Genomic DNA, 26,903 nt, shown 5'->3' with positions numbered 1-26,903 from the left:
ACAGAAGATCAGCTTAGTATACATTAAGTAAGGATTTCAACAGTTTGCTCCCACACAGAAACATAAAGTGAAAAATAATAGATGATTTTTTTTTAATGATGATGAAATCAGATCAGACCTATTGTCATGTTTAATCCCAGTGAGAGTCAAGTTGGGAGTTGATAGTTTCTTTTTTTTTTTTTTTTTTTACAGAGGATCAGTTTAGTATGCATTAAGTAAAGATTTCAACAGTTTGCACCCCCATAGAAACACAAAGTGAAATATATTGTTTGAGTACTCGTTATAGCATTAAATCTCAATGCACAGCACATTAAGGACAGAGATCCTACATGAGGAGTAAGTGCACAGTGACTCCTGTTGTTGACTTTACCAATTGACACTCCTGTCTATGGCATTAGTAATCTCCCTATGCTCCAGTCATGAGTTTCCAAGGCTATGGAAGCCCTCTGAGTTCTCCGATTCTTATCTTGTTTAGACAAGGTCATAGTCAAAGTGGAGGTTCTCTCCTCCCTTCAGAGAAAGGTACCTCCTTCTTTGAAGACCTGTTCTTTCCACTGAGATCTCACTCACAGAGATCTTTTGCCAGAGTGTCTTGGCTTTCCATGCCTGAAATACTCTCATGGGCTTTTCAGCCAGATCCGAATGCCTTTAGGGCTTATTTTGAGGCCAGAGTGCTATTTAGGACATCTGCCATTCTATGAGTCTGCTGAGTATCTCACTTCCCATGTTGGATCACTCTCCCCTTTATTTATTCTATCGGTTAGTGTTAGCAGGTACTAGACTTGCTTATGTGCTCCCTTTGACTCTTAGTCCTTTCATTATGATCAATTGTGAACTGAAATTGATCACTTGGACTAGTGAGATGGCATTGGTACATGCCACCTTGATGGGATTAAATTGAAGTCCCCTGGTATGTTTCTAACTCTACCATTTGGGGCAAGTCAGCTTGAGCATGTCCCAAATTATACATCTCTTCCCTCTCTTATTCCCACTCTTATGTTTAACAGGGATCACATTTCAGTTAAATTTCAACACTTAAGAATAACTGTGTATTAATTACAGAATTAAACCAGTCATATTAAGTAGAACAGACAAAAAAACTACTAAGAGGGATAATGTATTAAGTTGTTCATTAACAGTCAGGGCTATGCTGATCAAGTCACTGTTTCCCATAGTGTCCATTCCACTTCAACAGGTTTCCTTTTTGGTGTTCAGTCAGTTGTCACCGATCAGGGAGAACATATGGTATTTGTCCCTTTGGGACTGGCTTATTTCACTCAGCATGATGTGTTCCAGATTCCTCCATTTTGTTGCAAATGATTGGATTTCGTTGTTTCTTACTGCAGTATAGTATTCTAAAGAGTACATATCCCATAATTTCTTTATCCAGTCTACCGTTGATGGGCATTTAGGTTGGTTCCAGGTCTTAGCTATTGTGAATTGCCAGCTCTGGTTCTTGACTTCAGCTTCGCACCCTAAAAGGTGATAGCCCAAGTAACTGGTCTCTGCCATTCACATGGACCTGGATTGAGTTCCAAGTTCCTGGCTCTAGGCTTTGACCTAGCCCAGTCCTGGCCATTGGAGGCATATGGGGAGTGAACCAACAGCTGGGAGTATGTGCACTCACTCTCTGTCTGAAGCAAATAAATAAATAAATAAAAGTTAAAAATCAAAACAAAGAAAAACATGCATGAATTTCAGTTTTTTTAGCACCAAAATAAACTCATCTTGAAATTCTGTTTTCCATGAACTTTTTGAAATACCTGTACGCAGCTGAACCCAACCTAATTTTTCACAGGCCTTGGAAAAGTCATGAGGTTTCAAGAGTCAGAGGCAGCAGAAAGCCAGGACTCCAGCATGGGGAAAGCGTGGGGCATGCTCTCTCTCGGAGAGCAGGAAGGAGCAGAGGTGAGGAGAGGAGAGGCTGGGAAGGGTGAGCTGGAGCCGAAGACAGGGGCTCAGAGCACAGATGTGGGCTTCATTCTGAAAGCAGAGAGGACTTGCTGGGAGAAGTGAGCCACGCCGCCCCTGGGGAACCCATGTTAGTTCCTTGTACTGAACAGCTGGTGTCTGGGGAGCATGTCATGGGCCCCAGAGGTGCAGGCTGGGCGGCTCCTGGGAGCTGGGAGCAAGCAAGCGTGGGTGGCCTAGTTCCTTCTAATCGGTGGTGTGTATATTACATTCCAGTTTGCTTAGGATTTGCATGGGACATCAGGAACCACAGTACCGCAAACCCGATCATACTCCGCAGGCCCTGCTCTCCAGTGCCTTCCTCCCACCAGCAATTACCAGGCTGGCAAACCACAGCAAGCTGAACCTCGCCCTCTGGCTTCTAAAGCATGCCCTGCTTTGACTGCGGCACGTTGCAAGCCATGGACAGCTCTGCCAGGAACCATCAGAGATGGAAGTGATAAGAAAACAGATGCACACAAAAATAAAACATGATCTGGGGTCACTGAAGGGAAAGCTCTCCCATCTCTGAGGGCTTGGGACAAGTTCAAGAGCCCTCTGGGGGCTGGCACTGTGGTGTAGTGGGCTAAGCCTATGCTTGAGGCAACAGCATCCTATATGGGCTCTGGTTCATGTCCCAGTTGCTCCTCTTCTGATTCAGCTCTCTGCTATGGCCTGGGAAAACAGTAGAAGACAGCCCAAGTACTTGGGCCCCTGCACCTACATGGGATACCTGGAAGAGGCTCCTGGCTCCTGATCGGCTCAGCTCTGGCTGTTGTGGCCATCTGGGGAGTGAATCAGTGGATGGAAGACCTCTTTGTCTCTCCCTCTCTGTCTGTGACTCTGACTCTCAAATAAAACATAAAATAAATTTAAAAATTAAAAACAGGGCAGCTACATGGGAGACACCCTACCTGGCTTTCACTTTCCTGTGCGTTGTCAGATTCTACATCATGGCTTCTACCAGGCTCAGATGGAAAATATGTGGGAAAAATATGTACTGAACATTGGCTGAGTTCTTTCTTTTCACCATCCCTAAACAATACAATGTGGTAACTATTTATATAACATTTACATGGGATTAGATATTGTAAGTAAATGAGAGATGACCTGAAAAATATGGAGTTATATGTATGTTATATGAAAATATTACACCATTTTGTATAAGGGACTGAAATATCCACAGTATTTGGTACCTGCTGTGGGGGCAGGGGAGAGGTATTCTGGAGCATAGCCCCTGCTGATACCCAGGGTCACCTGTGTGCGATTCTGACAATGGAGCTCAGGGGCTGCCTGCAGCAGGGATACAGCTTCCCAGTTTGTCCCCAACCATCTGTGTGAGCTCAAAATTCCAAAACTAAACCAAAGTCCCACTGCTTCCTTGGCTTCAGTCTAATTAACAAATCCATCACCTCATCTATTTATCATGTCTTTTGCATAAAGCATGTAACACATACCCAGGGTAGGTGTTTGACCTAGGGGCTGAGACGCCTGGTTCAAGTCTGGTTTCTTCCTGATTCCAGTTTCCTGCTAATGCACACCCTGGGAGACAACAGGTGAGGACTCAAGTTCTTGGGTCTCACTTGGGAGACCTAGATGGAGTTCCTGGCTCCTGGCTTCAGTCTGGTTAGCCCTGGCTGTTGATGGCTTTTGGGGAGTGAACCAGTGGATGAGAACTCTTTTTTTCCTGTCTCTCAAATAAATAGTTTAAAATAAAAATGTGCTATTTTAGAAATTTTGAAATGTGTAATACTTTTTTTTCATTTTTAAAAAAAAGTTTATTTATTTTTATTTGTCTGAAAGGAAAGGGAGAACCAACGGGGGGGAAGAAATGGGGAATGGGGAGAGAGAGAGAGAAAGAGAGAGAGATGGAGGAGAAGGGGGGAGAGAGAGAGAGAGATGGAGGGGAGGAGAAAGGGGCGGGGGAGAGACCTTCCATCTGCTGGTTCACTCCCAGCCCTGGGAGATGAACCAGGAGCTCCATCAAGGTCTACCACATGGGTGGCAGGGACCCAAACACTTGGGCCATTTTCTGCTGCCTCCCTCAAGGAGTTAGCAGGAAGCTGGATGAGAAGCAGAGGTGGAGAGAGGGCTCCATCCCAGGCATTCTAATAGGGGTTGCAGGCATCCCAGGCAGCAGCTTAACCCACTGCACCACAACGCCTGCCCCTCCACAATGCCTCACTGTTAACAGTTAATACTGCACCCTTTGCAATAGACCCTGAAGCTTCTTCCTCTTGTCTAACTGAAACTTTGTGCTCCTCAAAAATGCTCTGATCCAAGATCCCATGCAGCTGGCAGAGGCCCCACGCTGTGGCTGTTTGAATGTGAGCCCCTGCTAGTTCCTCAAGGGCAAAAATAAAAATCATTTTCTCCATACTCAGTGCACTCAGCAGAAACTCAATAAATCCTTACTGAATGGATTTGTGAGCTGCCACAGGTGTTTTTTCACAAGGGTTTTAGGAAAGAAGTAGAGACGCTCTCAGGGCCTGGGACCGCAGCAATAAATGGCACTGTAATTAGCCATAAACGGCCCCATAGTGGTAGCACAGCCAGGCTCCAGGCAAGTCAGCTCAAGGAGAGAAGGAGGCTAAGTTCAAGTCTTTTTTCATCCTTTGCATTCCTCAGAGCTAGTCCCACTACTTGCCGATAATGTCCTGTGGGAAAAGCCCTCTGAAATTCGCTGACCCCACCCCACATTCCGCCCATTCTCCCTGGCACGCTGGCCTGGGGAATGCCCAGGAGCTGCTACAGTAACGTTATCTGCTCAGCTGTGTGTAACCCGGACTTTCTCAAACTTATTTTTCCAGGGAACCTATTTTTGGAAAACATTTACTAAGCGTGAACATAGTTAAGGAAGCACTGGTTTAGTGTCAATGGTTTCCATGGTGAAGTTTTCACTTACAAATTGTGATGGGGATGTGAATAGTTCATCTGGGACCCAAAATCACAGGTGGTGCATGGAGAAGGCATGAAATGAGAACAGAGACAAGAATTCAGACCATTATTGCACATACTACCTCGTGCAGCTAACATCTACTCCACAGCAAGTGCTTGCCTTCTGGGTACTAAGCTCAGTGAACATACACAAGATAGTTTCTCCTCTCTCCAGAAAAGCCTATTTAATGGGGAAAGGGAAATCAGTGCAGAATAGAGTGCAAAGTGTAAGCAGATATATTGGAAAAGCAGAAGCTACCTGGAGACTAGACCTTGAATAGTAAAAATAGTAATATTGATAACCTTTGTATAGGGCTACCCACATATCAAGAGAGCAGTGTTCTAAGCACTTCACAATGTCTTTGTACCTCATAAGCACCTGACCAGGTATCCCTAGCAACCTTCTTGCATCTCCAATTCCCAAATGGAGGCATAGCTGTCAAAACCATAGGAAGTCAATTAAGATGCCAGAGCTGGGGCAGACGCTGTAGCACAGCAATGCGCTGCCACCTGCAGCACCAGCATCTCAGATGGATGGTGGTTCGGGTCCCGGCTGTTCCGCTTCTGATCCAGCTCCCTGCTGATGTGTCTGAGAAGACAGTGGAGGATGGCCCAAGTTCCTGGGCCCCTGCCACCCATGTGGGAGACTTGGAGGAAGCTCCTGGCTTCGGCCTGGCCCAGCCCTGGTTGTTACAGTCATCTGGGTGGGGAGTGAATCAGTAGATGGAAGATTTCTCTGTCTTTCCTTTTTGCCCTGTAACTCTGACTTTCAAATAAATCTTTTTTTAAAAAATGTCAGAATCAGGGATTATTATGAGCACATCTGAGTTTCAAAAAACTTCAGAATAGCAGTCTTAGAAATATCTGAGGCCGGCGCCGCGGGTCACTAGGCTAATCCTCCGCCTTGTGGCGCCGGCACACCAGGTTCTAGTCCCGGTCGGGGCGCCGGATTCTGTCCCGGTTGCCCCTCTTCCAGGCCAGCCCTCTGCTGTGGCCAGGGAGTGCAGTGGAGGATGGCCCAGGTGCTTGGGCCCTGCACCCCATGGGAGACCAGGAAAAAGCACCTGGCTCCTGGCTCCTGCCATCGGATCAGCGCGGTGCGCCGGCCCAGCGCGGTGCGCCGGCCCAGCGCGCCGGCCGCGCCGGCCATTGGAGGGTGAACCAACGGCAAAGGAAGACCTTTCTCTCTGTCTCTCTCACTGTCCACTCTGCCTGTCAAAAAAAAAAATCTGAAATATCCACCAGGAGAGAATTAGTTAAATAAATTATGCTCCTACAACAGAATTCTATGATACCGGGGTGGGAGTATGGGTGCAGCTATGGCTTGGGATGACCCATTCACAACGGAGTGCAAGTCCTGCCTCTGCTTCCATCCAGCTCACAACCGATGTGCACCTTGAGAGGCAGCTCCAGTATTGGGATCCCTGCCACCCTGTGTGGGATCTGGAAGTTCTTGGCTCCTGGTTTTGGCCTGACCCAGCACTGCCCATTGCGGGCATCTGGGGAATGAACCAGCAGATGGAACAGCTCTCTTGCACGCTCTCTGTGTCACTCTACCTTTCAATGACTAAATAAACTTAACAAAAAGAATAATCTTGGTGATGGGAGATCTGGAACAGCCATTCACTAGGAAATGCATGCTAGAGAAAGAGCCAGAATGTGGGGAGGATGATGAGGTCAGTGTTGTACATACTGGGTTTGAGGTATCCTAGGATAGTCAGGTGTAGGTGACCTGTTAGAGGGAGAGTCTAAGGGTTTATGACAGTAATGATCACATTCACCTTGCTGACAGCAATTGACTAAACTCTGACAGATAAGAGATGAAATGTGATTGCCTCTCTGTGTAGTAAACACAGCAGGCCTGAGATTGCTATCCTTGGAATGGCCAGCCTTTCAAGGTTGCCCTTGGCTGACATCTGGGAACTTGCCTGGTGAACAGTTCCCTAGGCTGACAGGAAACTTGCCCTAAATGACGAGGGTGTGCTCACTGTGCAGAGGCCATTTGTGCAAACCATGTGGTTTATGAGAACACCTGTTTTCCTCCCGGAAGGCTGGAGTCTCAGTATTAGCTTGGCAGACGCAGCCTGTGACAAGTCCCGGGGGGGAAAACCTTGGGCAATGAGTCTCTAATGAGTGTCCCTGGTAGACAGTGTTTGACATGTGTTGTCACATTTGTTGCTGGCAGATTTGGGCACATCCCGTGTGACTCCACTGGATGTTGGCTCCTGGTTTCCTAGGGACTTTGCCCTGTTTCTTTGTTGATTTTGCTTTGTATCTTTTCCTGGTACTAATTCTTCCCCATCAGTAATACTCTATGCTGAGTCCTAGACAATTACAGACCTGGGGGAGGTCTTGGGGCCTGGAACACACACCTTCCCTCGGGTACAGGTAAGAAGATGCAACAGTCACAGTCTAAACACGCATGGTCTCTCTGAACTCCTCGCCCTCCACTCGTCTCTCTCTGTCACCATTCCAAATGAAGACAGAACTTTTAAATGTGTTGTTAAAAAAATTAAATAAAATAAAAAGCCTGGAGCTTCTTGTACAAAGGTGTGGCGCCAGCATGGTGAGATCCTGTGGCTGCACCTGTCTCACGAGCGTGGCTTCCACAGCTGTGTGGTGTGTGGCATGTCTCGACCTGAGCGGCTCACCCTGGGAGCTTCCACAAAATGCATGGTGATGACAGCTGGGCCTCCGAGTGCCTATTAATCCTGGCAGCCGGGGACTCTGTGGTTGCCCCACACAGGAAGACTTTGAGATTCTCCTGAGACAGATCCCAGTTGAGGACACAAAGGCTGACAGTCACAAAGCCTGTGACAGAGAGGCAGGGTGAATCTTCCACCCCTGGCCAGGATCCAGAGTATCCCCAATTAGCATGTGGTGAGTGAAGAGTGATGCACCAGAGATGTTTGATCTTCGTGATCCCCAAGCTCTTCAGTTCAGGAACCTGCCATTCTCCTGCCGGCCCTGGCTCCAGGGGGCCTCAGTCATTAAGGCGTGTCTCAGGGAGGAGCTGCTGGGACAAGTGATGGTTCCCGGAGCAGGCTCTGCCCTGGAAACTGCTAGGGCCCCGACGCACCAAGTGGTGTTTCTCTGCTGACTGATGGCTCTGTTGTGTTCTCAGGGACAGCGTTTCACTGCCACCTGAGACGGGATCAGGGGCTGGGGTAAGGGACAAGGCTGGCAAGCCCTTCATCCAAGACACTGATTTCCTGGAGTTTTAAGAGTTGTCCCATTGTCTTTTTCTTCTCTCCAGAATACTCTTCGCTTCTCCCAAGAAACCTTAATGTTGTCAGTCTTGATAGTAACAGCCCCATTCAATCACAGATGGGAGAGTTATGGGGTCAGGAAGGTCCAGTGAGTGTGCACAGTGAACACCTGTACGGACAAGGAAGTCACAGCTGACCTGCAGGTACCAAGACCATCTAAGTGTTTGTAGGACTCAGTCTTATTCTAGAGGATTCTTAGTCCTTGCTGTAGTTATGAGTTCAGTCTTGCCACAAAATGGGCCTTTTACTTTTAAAAAAATTATTTACAAATTTTAAAAAGTTACCAAGAGAGGGAGAGGGGAGAGGAGAGAGGGAGAGAGGGAGAGAGAGAGAGAAATTGCTGGTACACTCCCCAGGTGGCTCCAACAGCTGGTGCTGGATCAGACCAAAGCCAGAAGTCAGGAACTTCACCCTGAGGTCCCAAGTGGAAGGCAGGGGCTCAAACACTTGAGCCATCTTTCCCTGCTTTTCCCAGGCTATTAGCAAGGAGCTGGACTGGAAGTAGAGGAGCCAGAACACCAATCAGTGCCCAAATAGCATGCCAGCATCACAGGTGCTGGCTTTACCTGCTATACCACAGCGCTAGAAAACAGGCAGTTTACTAAGAAATCACCATTTTCTTCCTAGTTTCTCTCAAATTCTGTGTCTACCCAAAGTAGAATAGTGCTTACAATTGCATTACCTTGCAGACACACCCAAATTTCTGAGTTGCAAAGGTCCAGAAAGGCCAGGTTTCAAATGCCACCTGCAGACGTTAGGCAGGTGATAGAATCCTTTGGTGCTTCATTTTCCTCACCTGTAAACTTGGGGGCTGTGAAGAGTCAGCATGACAATTCATGTGCGCCCTGGCCTTGTGCCTTTCACACAGCAAGGCCTGAATAAAAGGTAGCAGGTGCCATTCGCCCCAGCTAAGGCTTCCAAGGCCTTGAATTCTCCTTGATCTCTGAAGCTCAGGCTTTCAAGGCTGCAACACAGACAAAGTGTCGGCCTTTCTCTTCACTGTCATTATCCCACTGCTGTTTTCTCATTTCTTATCTTCTGATAGATTACCCCTGAAGACACCTGAGTCCTGCAGGCTCTCCTGCCCTTGGTTCAGTGATCTCTATCCTAACAACTCTCTGTACTTCCCCCTCACCCTCCATTCTTCACATTTCCAGCTTCTGGCAATCAGCACGTGTTCACAGAGAACTTTGCTGGCTACAGGTAGTATCTTCATGTCTGGCAGGACACACTAAATTTTTCTTCATATGATTCACTAGGAGCCAACGATTACTGAGGGATTCCAGTAGAAAGCTTGTTTCTCGATTTAGTTATGTGTTTTATAATACCTTTAACAAGGGTTGTAGTTGACTGAGATGTCTAAATAACCTATTTTCTTTTTTGGCCATAGTCACATGCATTATAGACACTTCTCGCTTCCTGAAGTTCTGTTCAAGGATGCCCCCTCCCCTGCCCCTTCTGCTGCCGTAACAATGCTCATATGACACACTGTCTACTTGCATGGCTTTCTAGGACTTGCAAGGAAAACAAAGGTATGAAACGTTTAATGCAAATCTAGCAAGGGTAACCCCACACCCCAAAAAAGGTAAAAGACGGCTTTTAAATGTTAGATCAAAGAAGTAATAAGGTTAGCCCATTGGGAAAATGCAATGGAGATATCAGTTTATACCCACTAGAGTGGCCGTCACCAAAAAGACAGACAATAGCGAGTGTTGGCAAGGTTATGGAGAAATTGGAACCCTCCTGGAATGCTGGTGGGGATGTAAAATGGTGCAGCTGATTTGGAAAACAGCCTGGCAGTTCCTCAAAAGGTTAAACATAGAGTTATCACATGACCCATCAATTTCACCTCTGAGCTACATGTCCAGGAGAAATGAAAACTTAGGATCCCATACATAAATATTCATAGTAGTATTACTCATGATATTCAAAAAGTAGAAATAATCTATATGGCCACCAACTGAAAAATGGATAAGCAGATTGTGATATATTCAGGCGGTGGATATTATTTAGCAATAAAAAGGAATAAAGAACTGATAGATGCTGAAACGTGGATGAACCTTGACAAACTCATGGTAGTAAAAGGAGCTGGTTGTGGGGGCCAGCACTGTGGTGCAGTGGGTCAGGCGCTGCCTGCAATGCCGGTATCCCATATGGAGTATGGTTTGGATGCCTGCTGCTCCGCTTCTGATCCTGGTCCCTGCTGATTTACCTGGGAAAGCAGTGCATGATGGCTCAAGGGCTTGGGCTCCTGCCACTGCCAGGGAATCCCATGTGGAGGTCCTGGCTCCTAGCTTCAGCGGGGCCCAGTTCCGGTCATTGTAGCCATTTGGGGAGTAAACCAGCAGATCAAAGCTCTCTCTCTCTCTCTCTCTCTTCAACCTCCCCTCCCCCAATCTCTTCCTCTGTCACTCTGCCTTTCAAATAAACAAATCTTTTTAAAAAAGAACTAGGTACAAAAGACTACATGTTGTTTTGTTCCTTCTATGTGAAATGTGCAGAAGAGGCAAATTTATAGAAACAGAAAGTAGACTGGGGCGGGGAGGGGGTTGGCACTGTGGTGCAGTGGGTTAAAGTTGCCACCTGCAGTGCTGACATCCCATATGGGTGCCGGTTCAAATCCCGGCTGCTCCACTTCTGATACAGCTCCCTGCTACTTCGCTTGGGAACGCAGTGGAGGATGGCCCAAATGCTTGGGCCCCTGCAACCATGTTGGAGACCAGGAAGAACCTCCTGGCTCCTGGCTTTGGATCGACTCAACTCTGGCCGTTGCAGCCACTTGGGGAGTGAACCAGCGGATGGAAGGCCTCTCTGTCTCAACTTCTAACTCTTTCAAATAAATAAAATAAAACTCTTTAAAAAAAGTAGATCAGTGGTTTTCTAAAGTTGAGGAGGGTTGGGAGGAATGGGAGTGACTATTCGTTGGAACAGGATTTCTTTTTAGGGAGATGAAAGCCTTCTAAACTGGCTGTGGTGATGGTTGGGGAAATCTGTGAATATCCTAAAAACCATTGGGTTGTACAATTTAATTGGGTGAGTCTATGTTGTGTGAACTACAGCTTTATAAAACTGTTACATTAAAAATAAAAAGTAGTACTACAGGATCTTATCTTGATTAAAAAGGCCAAAAGTCAAAAGATAACTCAAGTAACTGCAAACCCCTAGGCGAACCTTATCATCACTGTGAAACTAGTCACACGTGCTATTAGGAAGGCACTCTCAAAAAATCCAAGCCTTCACAAAGAGATCAAAGTGGATCATCTAAAAAGATATTTCAACACTGCTTTGCCTAGGCTGCCTTAAATGACTCTGTAAACCAATCTGAATTGTTCAGGAACAATATTTATGAGGCAATGATAAACCTGTACCCAACACTATATAGCAACCAAACCAAGTACAGATGTTACTGGCAAACTGCGGCACTCGGTGCCCTGCAAACAACCCACAGGTCAACCTGTCCTTCCTAGGAGTTGCTTATCGCGTTGAATTTAGCACTCTGCTTGTATCATAGCAACCAACACCAGCTTAGCCATCTGTTTGGAACATTCTCAGTTCACCTCTCACCATGAGCAAAAAGCAAAAGCAAACGATAGTGCTCCTGTAGTCAGTAACAGCCAACTGACAAAATACAATAAATAAGGTCCTACTGATAACAGCAACAAGGAACACCAAATGCGAGAGGCCAGATGCAAGGGACTACGACATTTTACTGAAGAACATAAAAAAAAACCCAGATGAAATGAATGCCATTTCTGGTTCCAGGATGGGAGGATTTGGTAAGGAAAAGCTATCAATCCCCTCTTAATTATTCCATTTGTTCAATCTAATTCCAGTGAATATCCCAGAGGGAGCAGGGGTGTGTGTGTGTGTGTGTGTGTGCGCACACATGTGTACATGAACACATGGGGGCTTGTGTGCACATGCACATAGACAGGCACATGTAAAGGAGTTGGGACACAATGTGCAGGAGCTGATTCTCAAGTTGTCTTGGATGAGACTACAGCCAGGGATTTTTTTTTTTTTTTTTTCAAAATAAGAACAGGGGACTGGCATTGAGACACAGCAACTTAAGCCACTGCCTGCATCCATATCTGAGTGCCAGTTTGAGACTGGTTACTCCACTTCTGATCCAGCTCCCTAATGCATGGGATGGGAGATGATTCAAGTGCTTGGGCCCCTGCACCCAAGTGGGAAACCTGGAAGGAGTTCCCGGCTCCTGCCTTCAACCTGTCCTCCATCTGCTGCTGCAGCCATTTGGGAAGTAAACAGTGGATGAAAGATGTCTCTCTTGCTCTGTCTTTCCAATAAATAAATCAATAAATCTTTAAAAGAAAAACAAGAATAGTGGAAATTGGATGAACAAAGATCTTCGATAGAATTAGAAGAAAAGAATAGAGTTTAGAAATAGATTCATTTGTGTGGAACTTATAGGTGGTGCTGGGACGATTGGCTAGTGAGAGGCCATGTGAGGCCTGCTGCCAGGGAGGCCTGAGGCCAGGAGACTTCTCTGTTGCACCAAAACCCCACATGTTGAACTGAAAAGCCCTAGGCTTATGTGATGGCTAAATGTCTGATAACAAGGCTCTAAACATTAAGGCATTTAGATGTCAAGTCTAGACGCTTGGCAAACAGAGAATAAATGGTCAAGTAAGGCAAGGCTGAAAGCTATTGTATTAATGACGACTTCCTGCATTGCTGGGTGTAAAACTCAAGTCAGGGAGCTATAGCAGAACCCTCTAATCCAGTCCTGGCTGTCTGATCTTGGTGACCCCTGACCCCAGGTAAGCTCCAAGGGGTAAAGCAGGCTACCAGCAGCTGTGATAACTTCCCATCAGATTATGCTTCACTTACACAAATGCTCACTGCCACTGACTTGGCTGCTGAGACTCCCATTTCTACTGACCCAGAAGCTAACGGGGGTGTTGGCTTCCCGTAACTCTCCATTTGGGAAATACAAAGATCTCCCCCTTGTTCTGTACACAAAAATTGATTCCATATAAATGAACCTTCTGATGCAACCGCTCAACTTCTAGGACTGTCACCCACTGAAATATTCAAAGAAAGGTACCAAAGTTATTAGAGCAGCATTCCTGTTGGGCACAAGAGTAGAACCTGGTAGCCATGATGACAGCTAAGGTAGGTTGAGGTCTGGTGAGCCCAGCTTGAAGGTCATGATACACAGTACCTCGCCTGCTCTTTGCAACGACCTGTGAGACAGGCAGTACCACCATTTCCATCTAACAGACAGGGAAACAGCAGCACTCTCCAAGGTCACACAGCTGGGTTTGAACTCCAAATGTCTGCTTCCGAAGCTCACTCTCTTAAGCAGCACTCCGTATTGCCTCGGCCCCAGAGTCTACTGTTCATCTGTTCATTCAGAAAATATTTACTGAACACTCTCATGCTCTGGGCACCGGGCCTAGCACTGGAGATGCAGTGAACAGAAGCACACATGGCCCCTACCCTCACTGAGCTCACAGTCTAATGGGCAACAAAGGCACAAAAATGCAGAACTACAGACTGTCAAGAGCGCAAGGAAGGAAGGGAACTCAGAGCTTCGCAATAAGACCATTTAATAGGTCAGATGATGAAATCCGGGGTTGACGAAGTTTTTCCTGAGACAGTGGCATCAGCGCCGAGATCATCTGCTGTAGGAGGTTGTGGCAGGTATTTGTGTGAGTGGGGGCGGGGCGAGAGGTTCATCTGTGAAGAGATGAGCTTGTGTATTGGCCCTGTGGCCTGAGGGAGGTGGTACAATCACATATGGCAGTCACAACATATGCCACTTCAGGGCCCTGGCTTCTGAAAGACCTGCAGGCACCATCCTGCCTGCGCTCTCCCATCCAGAGGAGCCTGGAGCTTGGGCGGGTGGAAGGCGATGGCAGTGTTGGCCACATCAGGGGTACAGGCCTGCAGGCTATGGGAGGGGAGGAGGAGCAGGTACATTCAGCTGCTGGGCTGAGGCTTTGCATTCTTTGCATGCAAACAGCGTTTTCGGTGATACACATCTGCAGGATGGAATGAGTACGATCTGGTCCACAGGGAAGCCACTCCTTGTGACAAGGTCTCCTTCCTTCCAGAAAGAGGAGGCAAAGCCTGCCAAGTACCGTGTGCCACAGGCACAGCTGGGAGGAGGCCCTGGCTGCTTCCCAGAGTCAGGCATGGTCATCGTCTGCCGCCCTCCACCCTGGCGTCTGAGACTCATACCCCCACTCATTCTGCAAGCACTTAGCAGGAGCACGGCACAGGCCTGCCTACTGCAGGCACTAGAAAAAACACGGTACTCATGTATCTCATGGGCCTCAAGCTTTTTATGGAATAAGGAGCAGTATAAATAAATGTAACACAAAAAGCATGACACATACACACCTTAAAAGACAAAACTCTGTATCACGAATATAATTTATCAATCAGCCAGAATGTCATAAGATAGTAAAAAGACTGAACAAAATTGTAAGTGTAAATGATATTTTGCCTCTCAAGTGTGAATTTTATAGTTTTTTTCCTCTACTTGTTTATATTTCCTGAAGTTCTAAAATAAGCATAAATGACCTTTTTGATGGCAAGATAATAAAATTTATTTAAATCTATTCATTAATTACTGCAATAGCTATTTGTTGAGTGCCTTTTGTCCCAGGCACCAAGGATCCAACAGTGAGTATATCTGGCAACTCAAGGACTGGGAAGGACCAAGTGACTGAGGCCATGAGAAGGAGGGAGAACGGATAGAGGAAGGAGATTAGAGGGTAGCAGGATCAGGCAGGACCCTGCAGAGCATGAAAAGCTTTTCATTTTATTCTGAATTGGATTAAACAAAACACTAAGCAACAGTTCAACGTCTGGGGTTGGCACTATGGCGCAGTGGGTTAAAGCCCAGGTCTGCAGTGCTGGCATCCAGCTGCTCCAGGTCTGATCCAGCTCTCTGCTATGGCCTGGGAAAGCAGTGGAAGATGGTCCAAGTCCTTGAGCCCCTGCACCCGCGTGGGAGACCCGGAAGAAGCTCCTGGCTCCTGGCTTTGGATCAGCACAACTCTGGCCGCTGAGGCCAATTGGGGAGCAAACCAGTGGATGGAAGACCTCTCCCTCTCTGCCTCTACCTCTCTGTAGTTCTGACTTTCAAATAAATAAATAAATCATTAAAAAAAAAAAAGAGTTCAATGTCAGGACAGGCATTGTGGTATAGCATTTGGGATGCATGCATTCCATATGTTGTTTGAGTCCTGGTTACTCTGCTTCCAACCCAGCTCCCTGCTAATCCACCTGGGAAGCAGCAGATGATGGTTCAAATCCTTGAGTCCCTGCCACCCATGTGGGAGACTCAGATGGAGTTCCTGGCTTCTAGCTTCAACCTGGCTCAGCCCCAGCTATTGCAGGCATTTGGGGAGTAATCAGTGAATGGAAGACCTGTCTCTTTCTGTGTCACTCTGCCTTTCAAATAAATCTTCAAAAAAAAAAAAAAAAAGTGAAATGCTCTTGCATGAGAGATAGCAAAGCAGTCAACACATGCATGGCTAAGCTATGGGTTGGGACTTTGGAGAGAGGTGTAGACCTTGGGCAGGGGCATTCAGGGAAGGCTGCCAGGGCAGTAAAATGCAAGCTGGACCTGAAGGGAAAGTAGGATTCTCACCCAGAGCAGGAAGGCCATACGGGTAGAGGACATGCCACAACCCTTTAACAAAATTAAAGCCAAAAGCTGTAAAAGTAAAGATGTGAAAGGAAGCAAGTTCTGTGCTTATAATGGACAAAGTAGTCCTTTTATTTTCAACAACAGGTTAAAAAAAAGTGATGGCAGGAAACTGTCAAAATGTCCAATGTCAAAGGACACAATTCCAACCATTCAGTGTAATAATCTTCACGGGCGTTATTTCTGATCCTACCATCAGCCATCCCATAAGATGGAAGAAGTGTTCCAACAGTCCCAGAGGAGGCTGGTTTCACAGGAAGAGGAGGGGCTTCCAGACAGCGGAAACAGAAAGGAAAAGTGAACTTGTCCTTTCAAAGTTCCTTCTCCTGCAAGGCAGGGGCAGGGAGACAGGACGACAGGCAGATGACTGGTTGGCTTGCATCGGGTTATCCCTGGCTACTTATTTTGTGTGAAGATTAAATAAGGAAGACTTGACTGTCATGCCAACTGAGGCTGGCCTGTTCGAGAGATGCAGCTGTCATCTCTCTCTAAGCCTGATTTCTTAGAAGCAGGCAGCTTGGCTATAGCACAAAGCGGGATGTTAGTATGAATGAGTCCATTCTGACTGTCAGCCTGGTCTGTTTAGGAACTTAATCCAAAACAATGGCTTCCTATAGCCTTTACTTAACACGGATATGTCCATATTTGTTCTCTTAAGAACTCAAAGCTTGCTAAATCTCCTGGCTCTTAAGAAATATTCATGCTATGGAGGAAAGGGAACTCCCACTGGAGAGCAGGCCAGGACTTCTGTGAACCTGTGGGACAGCAAGCTTTCAGGGTTGGGTTTTTTTTCTCCTGCTTTCTTGGTGTGCTCTCAAGTGAGACCTGCCTAGTCAGCAAATACAGGCTCTTGAGTGAACACAACACAACCATCAGCTGTGTGCTCTGAAAACACAAGCAGGCTTTGGCTCCCTGAGTCATCACAAGATGATATGAGTGCACGACACTCCAGGGACGCAACACCAAGTCAACTGCGGGGGTCACTCAACAGTCAATTACTGCACAGAGGGCAGGGGAAGGAGGAGGCAGGGAGGAGGAGACCAGGGTGGTGTCACAAAAGCTAACTGAAGATTTCCTGCTTCATATCCTCCCACCAAACAGAAGGCAGCATGCGCCATGCATTCCTGACCCTCAGCCTCACAACACTGAGCAGCCCAGCGGCTTCCCCCCTACCTTGGCTCTGACATTACAACCAGGTGAGTCCAGCAGTCCCAGCAAGGGGGAGAAGCTGGGAGCCCCGCTTCAAAAGAAAACCACCCCGGGGAAGTGCTCTCCTTCCCTGCTGGGGCCAACATATCCCATCCTCCAAAAGATTCTGGCATGAGGGACCCTGCCACACTACTAGCAGCCCAGCCCAGGAAGCCTCTTTGTCACCTTGGGCCTGAAGTTCCACTTCCCTACCTGGAGACATGGGGTAGCCATGTGGCACTAACAAAAGGGATCCATCCCCAGGAAGCAGCTGGCTTCAGAAGTCCCTTCATCTGCGTGAGCCTGATACTCTGCTCCAGGACTGAGACACACCTAGTGGTCCTTGTCTGGGGAAACCCCTCTGTATCCTTGGGCAACACCAGCAAGGACCTATGGGAGCTCCCAGCAACTTCAGACAAACCAAATAGACCCAAAGGACATTGCAAAGGCTCTGAAAATTAAATTGTCATTGAAACCACAGCCCACAAAAGTAGGCCAGGACCTGTTGCTAAATCTATCCACAATGAATGCCTACGAATATAAAAAGCTTGGGGCCAGCACTCTCATATCAGAGAGCCTATTCAAGTCCTGGGTGCTTCACTTGCTTATGTGCCTGGGGAAACAGTGGAGGACAGCTCAAGTGCTTGGGCCTCTGACACCCATGTGGGAGACCCAGATGGAGTTCTGGGATCCTGGCTTCAGACTGACCCAGGCTCTGCTATTGTGGCCATTTAGGGAGAGAACCAGCAGATGGAAGATCTCTCTCTTTTTCTCCCTTTATCATTCTGCTTTTCAAATAAATAAATCAAATCTTTAAAAAAATAAAATAAAAGACTGAAGTAGGACATAGAGTATCCTAACATAATAGATTAAATGTTCAGGACACAATTTAAAAAATCACGTGTTATACCAAGAACCAAGAAAATCACAATTTGAATAATAAACATCAGTCAATCAAGTGATGCCATGGTGTTGGAATTATCTGACAAAGATTTTATAAGTAATTGTTGGGGCTGGCACTGTGGTATAGTGTGTTAAGCCTCCGCCTGCAGTGCTAGCATCCCATATGTGTGCTGGTTCAAGTCTCAGGTGCTCCTCTTCTGATCCAGGCCTCTGCTATGGCCTGGGAAAGCAGTAGAAGATGGCCCAAGTGCCTGGGCTCCTACACCTATGTGGGAGATCTAGAAGCTGCTCCTGGCCCCTGGCTTTGGATGGGCCCAGCTCCAGCTGTTGCATTCCATTTTGGGGAGTGAATCAGCAGAGAGAAGACCTTTCTCTCTTGTCTCTCACCCCTCTGTCTGTAACTCTCTCAAACAAATAAATAAAAATAAAATTGTCATAGAAATGTTTCAATAATCAATTACAAATTCCCTTGAAACATATGAAAAACAGAAAATCTCAGAAAGAAATAAGAATTATAAAGAAGAACCAATTTAAGTTATAGAATCAGGGACCGGTGTTGTGGTGCAATTGGCCTGAAGCACCAGCATCCCATATGGGCACTGATCCAAGACCCGGCTGTTCCACTTCCTATCCAGCTCTCTGCTATGGCCTGGGAAAGCAGTAGAAAATGGCCCAAGTCCTTGGGCCCCTGCACCTGTGTGGGATACCTGGAAGAAACTCCTGGCTCCTGGCTTCGGATTGGTGCACCTCCGGCCATTGCAGTCAATTGGGGAGTGAACCACTGGATGGAAGACCTCTCTCTCTCTCTCTCTCTCTCTCCCTCCCTCCCTCCCTCTCTCTCTCTCTCTCTTTCTCCACCTCTCCTCTCTCTGTGTAACTCTGACTTTCAAATAAATAAATAAATCTTTAAAAAAGTTATAGAATCAAAAAATAATAACAGAAATAAAATTCTCCCTAGATGGTCTTACTTTAAAAGAGCAGATAACAGAATAGAATCGATGAACTTGAGGACAGACCAAAAGAATTTACCCAATGTGAACAACAGAGAGAAAGCAGACTGAGAACAAAACAAACAAAACCAAAAAGAGAGCCTTCAGGGCTTGTGAACAAGACCAAAAAAGCTAACATTTTAACACTGGGAGAAGAGAGAAGGAAAGGCACAAAAGGAGTATTCAAATAAATAATGGCTGAAACTTTCCAAATTTGGCAGAGACACAAACTTACATACAGATTCAAGAAGCTGAACAAATCCCCAAAAGGATAAACCCAAAGAAATCCATGCCAAGACACACAATAATTAAGCTTCTAAAAACTGAAGACAGAAGAAAAATTTTCAAAGTAGCTAGGGAGGAACTACGGATTACCCATGAAGGAATGCTGACTTGAGTGACAGCAGGTTTCTCATATAAAAACATGGAGGCACGTTGAAAGTGGCATGACATTTTTCAAATGCTTGATGCAAAGAATCATCAATCATGAATTTTACATTGAGCAAAACAATCCTTTGTGAATACATGGAAAATAAAGCCATTCTAGGGCAAATAAAAGTTAAAGGAATTTGACATTAACAAGAAATACCCTCAAAGACTGGCTAAAAAGACTTCTTCCACTAGAAAGGGAATTAAAGGGGCTGGCACTGCGGCACAGTGGGTTAAGGTGCTACCTGTAATGCCAACAGCCCTTATCGGAGCACTGGTTTGAATCCTAGTTATTCAGCCTCCAAAACAGCTCCCTCCTGAACTGCATGGGAAAGCAGCAGATGATGGCCCAAGTACTTGGTCCCTGTCACCCAAATATGAGACCCAGAAAGAAGTTTGTGGCCCTGACCTGGCTATTGGTGACAGTTTGGGGGAAAGAACCAGTAAGTGGAAGATTCACTCTCTCTGTCACTCTGACTTTAAAAAAAAAAAAAATTGGGCTGGCATTATGGCATAGCAGGTTAAACTGTGGCTGCCTGCAATACCAATATCCCATATGGGTGCCAGTTCAAGTCCCAGTGCTCCACTTCCAATCCAGCTCCCTGCTAATGCACCTGGGAAAGCAGCAGAAGATGGTTCAAGTGCCCACATAGGATGCCAGCATCGCAGGCAGTGGCTTTACCCGCTACACCAAAATGCTGGCAGCATGACACTCTATTCTTATGAGTTTTATAAACCATATTTGATGACTGAAACAAAAATTAAGATATATAAATAAAAATAGGGAAGAGAAGGGACCTAAAGGAAAGTCATGTTTCTGCTCTTCACCTGAAATAATGCAGTCACATCTGTATGGGGGAGCCTTTCACAAGTTCACGGAATGTGCAGATCATGAAAAACCAGGCATGGATTTCAGAATTGCTTGCAGCAAAATAAAGTTACCGTTAAATCCTAGTTCCCATGAACATTTTCAGGTATGCTTGTATCATATAATACTAACAGCAACCACTAAGAAAATTACACAGAGCAGTCAAGTTTCCCAAGGACAGACCTCCTGCCCCAAGCTAACAGCATGTTGACTGCCTCCTCTAGCTTCCTCCCTCTGGATTCCTCTCCTGCTCCTGCAAGATGTCAGCTGTGCCCACCTTAGTCTGTGCCCAACTGGGAACAATCTCATCTCCTCGTTGGTCAAGACCCAAAAGACTCCGTCTCAAAGTTCTGAGCTATTTTGGTTTTCCACGTGGGGAGTACACATCAGTCAGACAATGGCAAAACTGTGGAGCCAGGGAACGCTGACCTCATCTCCAGGTCACGTGTCTCCCTCCTCAAGGGAGGCAGTGAAACCCACCAGGAGCCACAAAATCATACTTTTAACTAAATGAAAACCACAAATTAGATATCATCGGGACCAGCACACACACAGTGGCAGGAAGGATGCCGCCTCACAGAGCCTTCTGTTGTCAGAGGACTTAGTGAGATTTCACTCGAACCTTCTCCAGGCAAACATCCCCTGTTCCCTCAGCTGCCCTGGTCACAGTGTGGTATTCAGCGCCCAGGCCATTCTGAACATCATCTTCGGAACACACTCCAGGCCGTCTAATCCTCCCAAGGGTGTGCTACTGGGAGAAAAGGAAAGGCCTGCCCTCCTGCTAATCTGCACCACATGAAATCTTGCAGCCCTGAACCACCCAGGTGCCAAATCACAGCCCTGGCAGCCCAGTGCCCCTGTGCACAGCTCCCTGAACCTCAAGAGGAGCCAACAGAGACAACATTCTGTTGACACTAGTAGACACTATGAGTCCCTACACTGGGACCAGTTGATCTAGGTTCAAGGGCTAGCTCATGTGACCTTGGGCAAATCATGAGCATGGACAACTTCAGCAAACACACCCTGCTGGGGAGCCGGTCGCAAACCCTGTAACATCACCACACGGCGGAGCCCCTCCATCACGCAAAGGCTCCAACTGGCAAACCAGGCCTGGGGTCTGTTGTTGCCCCTCTGTTTTCCCTGGCTCAGTAAACAGCACTTTTCATCTGGGTGCTCAGGCCCCAAGCCTTGGAGCTATTCCACTTCTTTTTCTTTATCAAGTTTGCATTCATTTATTTTATTAAAAATACAGAGGGGCCAGCACTGTGGCATAGTGGGTAAAGCCACCACCTGTAATGCCAGCATCCCATATAGATGCTGGTTCAAGTCCTGGCTGCTCTACTTCTGATCCAGCTCTCTGCTGTGGCCTGGGAAAGCAGTAGAAGATGGCCCAAGTGCTTGGGCCCCTGCACCTGCATGGGAGACCCAGAAGAAGCTCCTGGCTCCTGGCTTCAGATCGGCTCAGCTCCACCCTTTGCAGCCAACTGGGGAGTGAACCATTGGATGGAAGACCTCTCTCTCTCTCTCTCTCTTTCTGCCTTGCCTTCTCTCTGTGTGTAACTCTTACTTTCAAATAAATAAATCTGAGAGACAGACAGACAGAGAGAGAGACTCACAAACACAGAGAAATCTCCCATCCGCTTGTTCATTCCCCAAATGTCTGCAATAGCTGGGCCTGGGCCAACCCAAAGCCAGGAGCCAGGAACACTATCTGGGTCTCCCATGTGAGCAGCAGGAGCCATCACTTGCTGGTGCCCAGGAAGCCAACATGGGGCTAGGAGCTGGGACCTATGCCCAGGCCCTCTGACAGAGGAGTGCAGCTGGTGCCCAACCTGCAGCTTAACCCCCTCCTACAGTCATTCTTGAATCCTCTTTCTCTACCATCCAAAATGGAACTCATGAGCAGAGCATGTAAGCTCTACCTCCAAAATTCATCCCAAATCCAAGCAATTCTCACCATTACCATCCCAGTCCAAGCTGTTGTCACCTTACAACCAGACTCTTCAAAGAGCTGACTGGCCTGTGTGTCCACTCTCAGCTCTAAACTCTTCTCCACCCACCAGCCTGAATGGTTCTGTCAATCAGCACCTGTCACTCCTCCACTCTCACCTCTGCAAGGTCCTCCTGTCTCTCTCAGAGTAAAATCTGAAGTCCTCTCTGTGGTCTCAGTGGTCCGAGGAACCTAGACCCCAATCTCGCTTCCCCAGCTACCCTGGCCTCCTGCCTCGGAGACCTTGCACGGCTACTCCCTCTGCTGGGAGCCATCCGCCGCCGCTTATCACCCCTTACTTCCCTGAGCTCCCTGCTCAGATGCTACCTCCTTAGAAGGCACTGCATGGCACCTATCACACTGTCTCCTTCTACTAGGATGGAAGCCACCTGGTGGCCTTCTGTTGACTGCTGTAGCCTCGGCACCCTAGTACAGCACCTGGAAACATGCTGAATAAATAAGTGAGTGGATACAAGTGTCAGATTCTTGCTCAAAGCCTTGCTCTGACAGCAGTAGTGGCTTGTGTTCAAAGCTCGTAGGGAGGAATAATGAGAAATTTGTTCCTTAATGTTTCAAAGCTGTCTAGGAGCCTACACTGGCTGAATCAGAGTTAGGATGCACCACACTGTGCCCACTCGCGTAGTCCTTCTCCCAAGAAGGAATGGCTACTGGTGGGCGGGGGCATCCTGTGAACCCTAACCCTGCAGAGAACAGTCTAAAGAGTACTGGCGCTGATGATTCCTAAAGATTTCTCTAGCCCCCAGACTCAAACCTAGTGAGGAGATCAGAGGCAGCAAAATGACCTTCCCTTGTCTTTCCTTCCCCTAGAGCTGCTACAACTTCTCTCAAAGCGGCCACCGAGGGACAGAGAAGGCACCTGATGCTGGGTGGTGTGACTGCCCTGCGGTGCGGGACCCTCCCAGGCTCTGACTGAGGCCCTGCCATTTCAGGAGCGTAATGCTAAGCAAATCCATTAGGAAGAGGAGAGGAAATTGCATCAAGGGAGCCAGCTCATCCTTGGGGACACGAGAACACGGCACCCGATGTCAGCGTGACAGCAGGCTCCTCTCCCAGCTGAGGCTACAGAAATCACGCCGCCGTCTGCCTCATTAGGGAAATAAGACAGCAATCGGCGGCAGACGCCGCACGCAGCTTCTGGCTCACAGATCAATGGCAGCAGCATTTCAGGAGTCTGATCGGTAGACGACGTGGGACTTGAATACTAACCGAGGTAATGGGGCTTTGCGTGGTTTCTGGCACAGGTGTTCAATAAGCGCGAGCGATGAGTCACTGTGATGTGAAATTCACTGTTCCTAGAGCTTCCTGGGTGGATCCATTTCATTCATTCAACAAACATTTGCTGGGCCCCTACAGTGCGCCAGGCGGCAGAGAGAAGAAAAAGACTACCCAAAATTGCCTCACCTACCAGCGTGCTGACCACGATGATGGGGACGGAAAGAGCAGCGAACATTTGTTCTGAGCCCCTGCGCCGCGCCAGGCACCGCCTCAGCCTTCCGGCACCACATCTCCCACATCACCCAGCAGCCTCGGACCTTCCTCTCCTTGCTTCAGAGGTGAGGCGTCTGAGGCTCAGCCTCCCATCCTAGGTCACGGCGGGGTTCAAATCCCACTACTGCAGCCAGAGCCATCACCTGCACAAAGCACGGTGAACCCCTTAACTGGGGCGGATACACAGCCGTCTTACCCCGCAGCAAGTCACGGGAGGCTTTCTTCAAACAGAAGACGACAACTTCTATTTCCCATGCGACTGCTGCAGCTCGGGGTCAGCCTGGCGGTCCAGCTCTGGGAACCCATAGCAGCGGTCGGATTAGGCCGGCAGGCAACAAGGAATTTAGCTGTATAAAGAAGGAAGAATGTCTTGGTGGGAGGCGGTGGGGGGGGGAGGTTACATCTTCCTAGACTTTTACTGGGGTGTAGGGTGGAACCATTCTCATTTTACTCTGACATCTTAGCAGTCCTACTTACTGGAATCAAAGTATAAACTAAGACACCTCCTCCTTCTCACAATCCTATAGGATCTCCTCCTAACTTCCTCAAAGCACTTGCTGGCCTCTCTCTGTTCTGAAGAGTTGCTGACCGAGGTGCTATTTTAACTGAACACATCACCCGACCAGGCTAAGCACACACTAATCTAAAATGCCAGGCACCCTTTGTAGAAAGAGCCCTCGAGATAGATGAGGAGACAGTAAGCGACCCACCCAGGATCACACAAAGAACCAGTAACAAAACCAAGACCCAAATCCACATGACTCACAGCCCAGGGATCTTTCCAGAACACAGTACTCTTCTGTGTACAGGGCTGAAAAACTCTGAGAGGCAAAAACGAGAAATGTGGGTAAATATTCCTGCAGCCCAGCCAGAAGCTGCAAGTCCTGTGGCAGCAGAACGAAAGCGATCCTGTCCAATCTCACAAGGCAAATAGATAACAGTTTCCAAAAGACAAAGTATAACCAATAGAACTTAAAGATCTTCATTGGCTCTTCATTGTGACTCTAGAATTGGGTAACATCTTATTTTGTAAACAAACAAAATGGCTGTGCTATGAGCCCAACAAAGAGTTTGGCTCTATGGACAGAAAAGGGCGGAAGAAAAAGGGGCACAGAGAACAAAAGGCAGATTGCTCATCTCACTGCGACTTAATGCAGAGGGGGCTCGCGTATTATGCCAGCTACGGCTGCCTAGTTTGGAGAGCTGGCTGCCATCTCTATGTCCTGATGCCTCCAAAGTCAGATGAGGAACTAAGCTACAGAGGTGCTGGCCTGCCTGCACCAGGAACCCCATGTTGGTTCGGTCTGGTGGGTCCAGTTCAAGACCTCACCCAAACCAATGGCTCCCTACACTTGATTTAACACAGTGATGATTCTGGTGTTAAGAGAGAGAATGGATAAGCACTCATTATGTGCCTGGTACCATTCTAAGGACATCCTAAATACTAACTCCTGTCATCGTCACATCTGTCTTACGGGGGTACTCTCACTTTTCAGAGAAACAGGATTAAGTTCAAACAAGCTAACTTGTCCAAGGTCATCTAACAACAGCTGACACTGAGCGCTTGTCGTAGGCTAGATACGAAACCCTGAAACTTCCCATTATCTTGCTTGAAACGCAAAGCAGTCTGAACCACTATCCTTATCACCACTTTCAGAGGAAACCAACGGGTTCTCTTGACCACCAACCAGCGCCAAGTGCAGGGCCGGTCGACCCCTGCCGGGCGCGGATGGGCAGGGACCTGTAGCCTCTCAATCCTCACCAAAGGCTGCTGGACTCCGGATGCGTCCCGGCCTGGAATGCCGCACCAGGAGCCTTCGTGCACCACGGGCCGCTACTGCCCCCTGCCGCCGGGCGGGCCGGGAGCCCGGCCCATCTCGGCCCTCTGGGGACGAGCCCGGCGGGGAGCTGAGGCGCGCGGACGCCCGGCCCCGGCCGCGCTACAGCGGCGCCCACCACACGCTCCGGCGGGAGCACACGGCTGCCTTCCCCCTGGCCTCCCACTCGCCTTCGTCCCTTCCCTCGGGATGGTGGGCTCACCGCCCACCCTCCCACCTGGCGCCGGGCCGCCGGCACCCGATGCCGGGTTGCCATGGTGAAGGACGCAGAATAAACGCCGGAAGGGGCGGGGCCTCGCGGGCGCCGGCGCGCGCCAAGTGTTCTTAACGGCTTCTCGATGTTTCTGGGTTGCCATGGTGATGCAGCCCTGCGGTCCGCGGACGTGGGCAGGAACGGCGGGGTCCAAGAACGCGCGGGGCGTTTCCTTGGCCTCAACAGGGGGCACTTTCGGTATCCTGGTGGGGCTCTTGAGGACGTACCCTGGCCACCTTTGCCGCGGGTTTGCAGCCAAAGGACAGCAAGAGTCATGGGGATTCGGGACACAGAGGTCCGTCCTGGGCTCCTCGAATTCCAAGGCTGGATGGGGCCAAGGCTGAGCAGCTCTGGTCTTCATTTTCACGCCTTCAGTACTCTGTTGCCTCCGGTTGCCGTAGTGACGCGGCCGCCAAGGAGGGTCCGGGTACGTGTCTTGGAGCCTGGCCCTTGCTCCTCAGCCTTCACTGTCACGCTGGGGTCCTACTAAGTTTCTTTTCTTATCCTTTGTTTTAAAGATTTTTTTTTTATTTGAGAGAAAGGGAGACACAGAGAGAGAGAGATCTTCCATCTTCACTCCCCAAATGGCCACAGTGCAGGCCAGGTGAAGCCAGGAGCTTCCTCCCGGACTCCCATGTGGGTGCAGGGGCCCAAGCATATAGGCCGTGTTCTGCTGTTTTCCCAGGCGCATTTGAGGGGAGCTGGATCGAACTGGCACCTCTGTGGGATGCTGGAGTTGTAGGCTGCGTGCGCTGCGGCCCTGCCCTGCCACACACACCAAAATTCTTAGGACAGTGTGTCTGGTAGTTGGTGTGACTTCCGGAGCGTCTGGTGACCGCACCCTCCTACCCCCTGTTGCTGGGTAGGGGTAGGTGTGCTCCGAGGCAGGCCCATGGCTGTGCCATAATGCTTATGCGTTTAGTCTGCCTTTTACTGGAGGACATTTGTGTTTTTTTTTTTCTCCAGTCTTTTGTTGCTACCAACAATACTAGGGTGAAAGAGCTATAACCTTGTATATACCTTTGCGAACATGTGCAATCTTCCTTGTAGACTAAATTTCCAAAAGTAGAATTGCTGTGTCAAAAGCCAAATGCAG

General features: G+C 48.1%; 1 long non-coding RNA gene across 1 annotated transcript; it reads right to left on the bottom strand.

Moving 5' to 3' along the window:
* Positions 1-1,275: 1,275 nt before the first annotated feature.
* On the bottom strand, positions 1,276-25,789 carry LOC149123394 (uncharacterized). Its single transcript, XR_016216641.1, has 3 exons — positions 25,479-25,789; positions 23,913-24,063; positions 1,276-1,634 (listed from the first exon to the last, which is right to left on the bottom strand). It is a non-coding gene; the product is annotated as an uncharacterized LOC149123394 (long non-coding RNA).
* Positions 25,790-26,903: the final 1,114 nt, after the last annotated feature.

The sequence above is a fragment of the Oryctolagus cuniculus genome, chromosome 11 (genome assembly GCF_051225735.1).
Source record: "Oryctolagus cuniculus isolate XC-2025 breed Fujian yellow rabbit chromosome 11, ASM5122573v1, whole genome shotgun sequence".
Lineage (NCBI taxonomy): Eukaryota > Metazoa > Chordata > Mammalia > Lagomorpha > Leporidae > Oryctolagus > Oryctolagus cuniculus.
The sequence above is the reverse complement of the archived record's forward strand: the minus strand, read 5'-3'. Positions and strand labels throughout refer to the sequence as shown.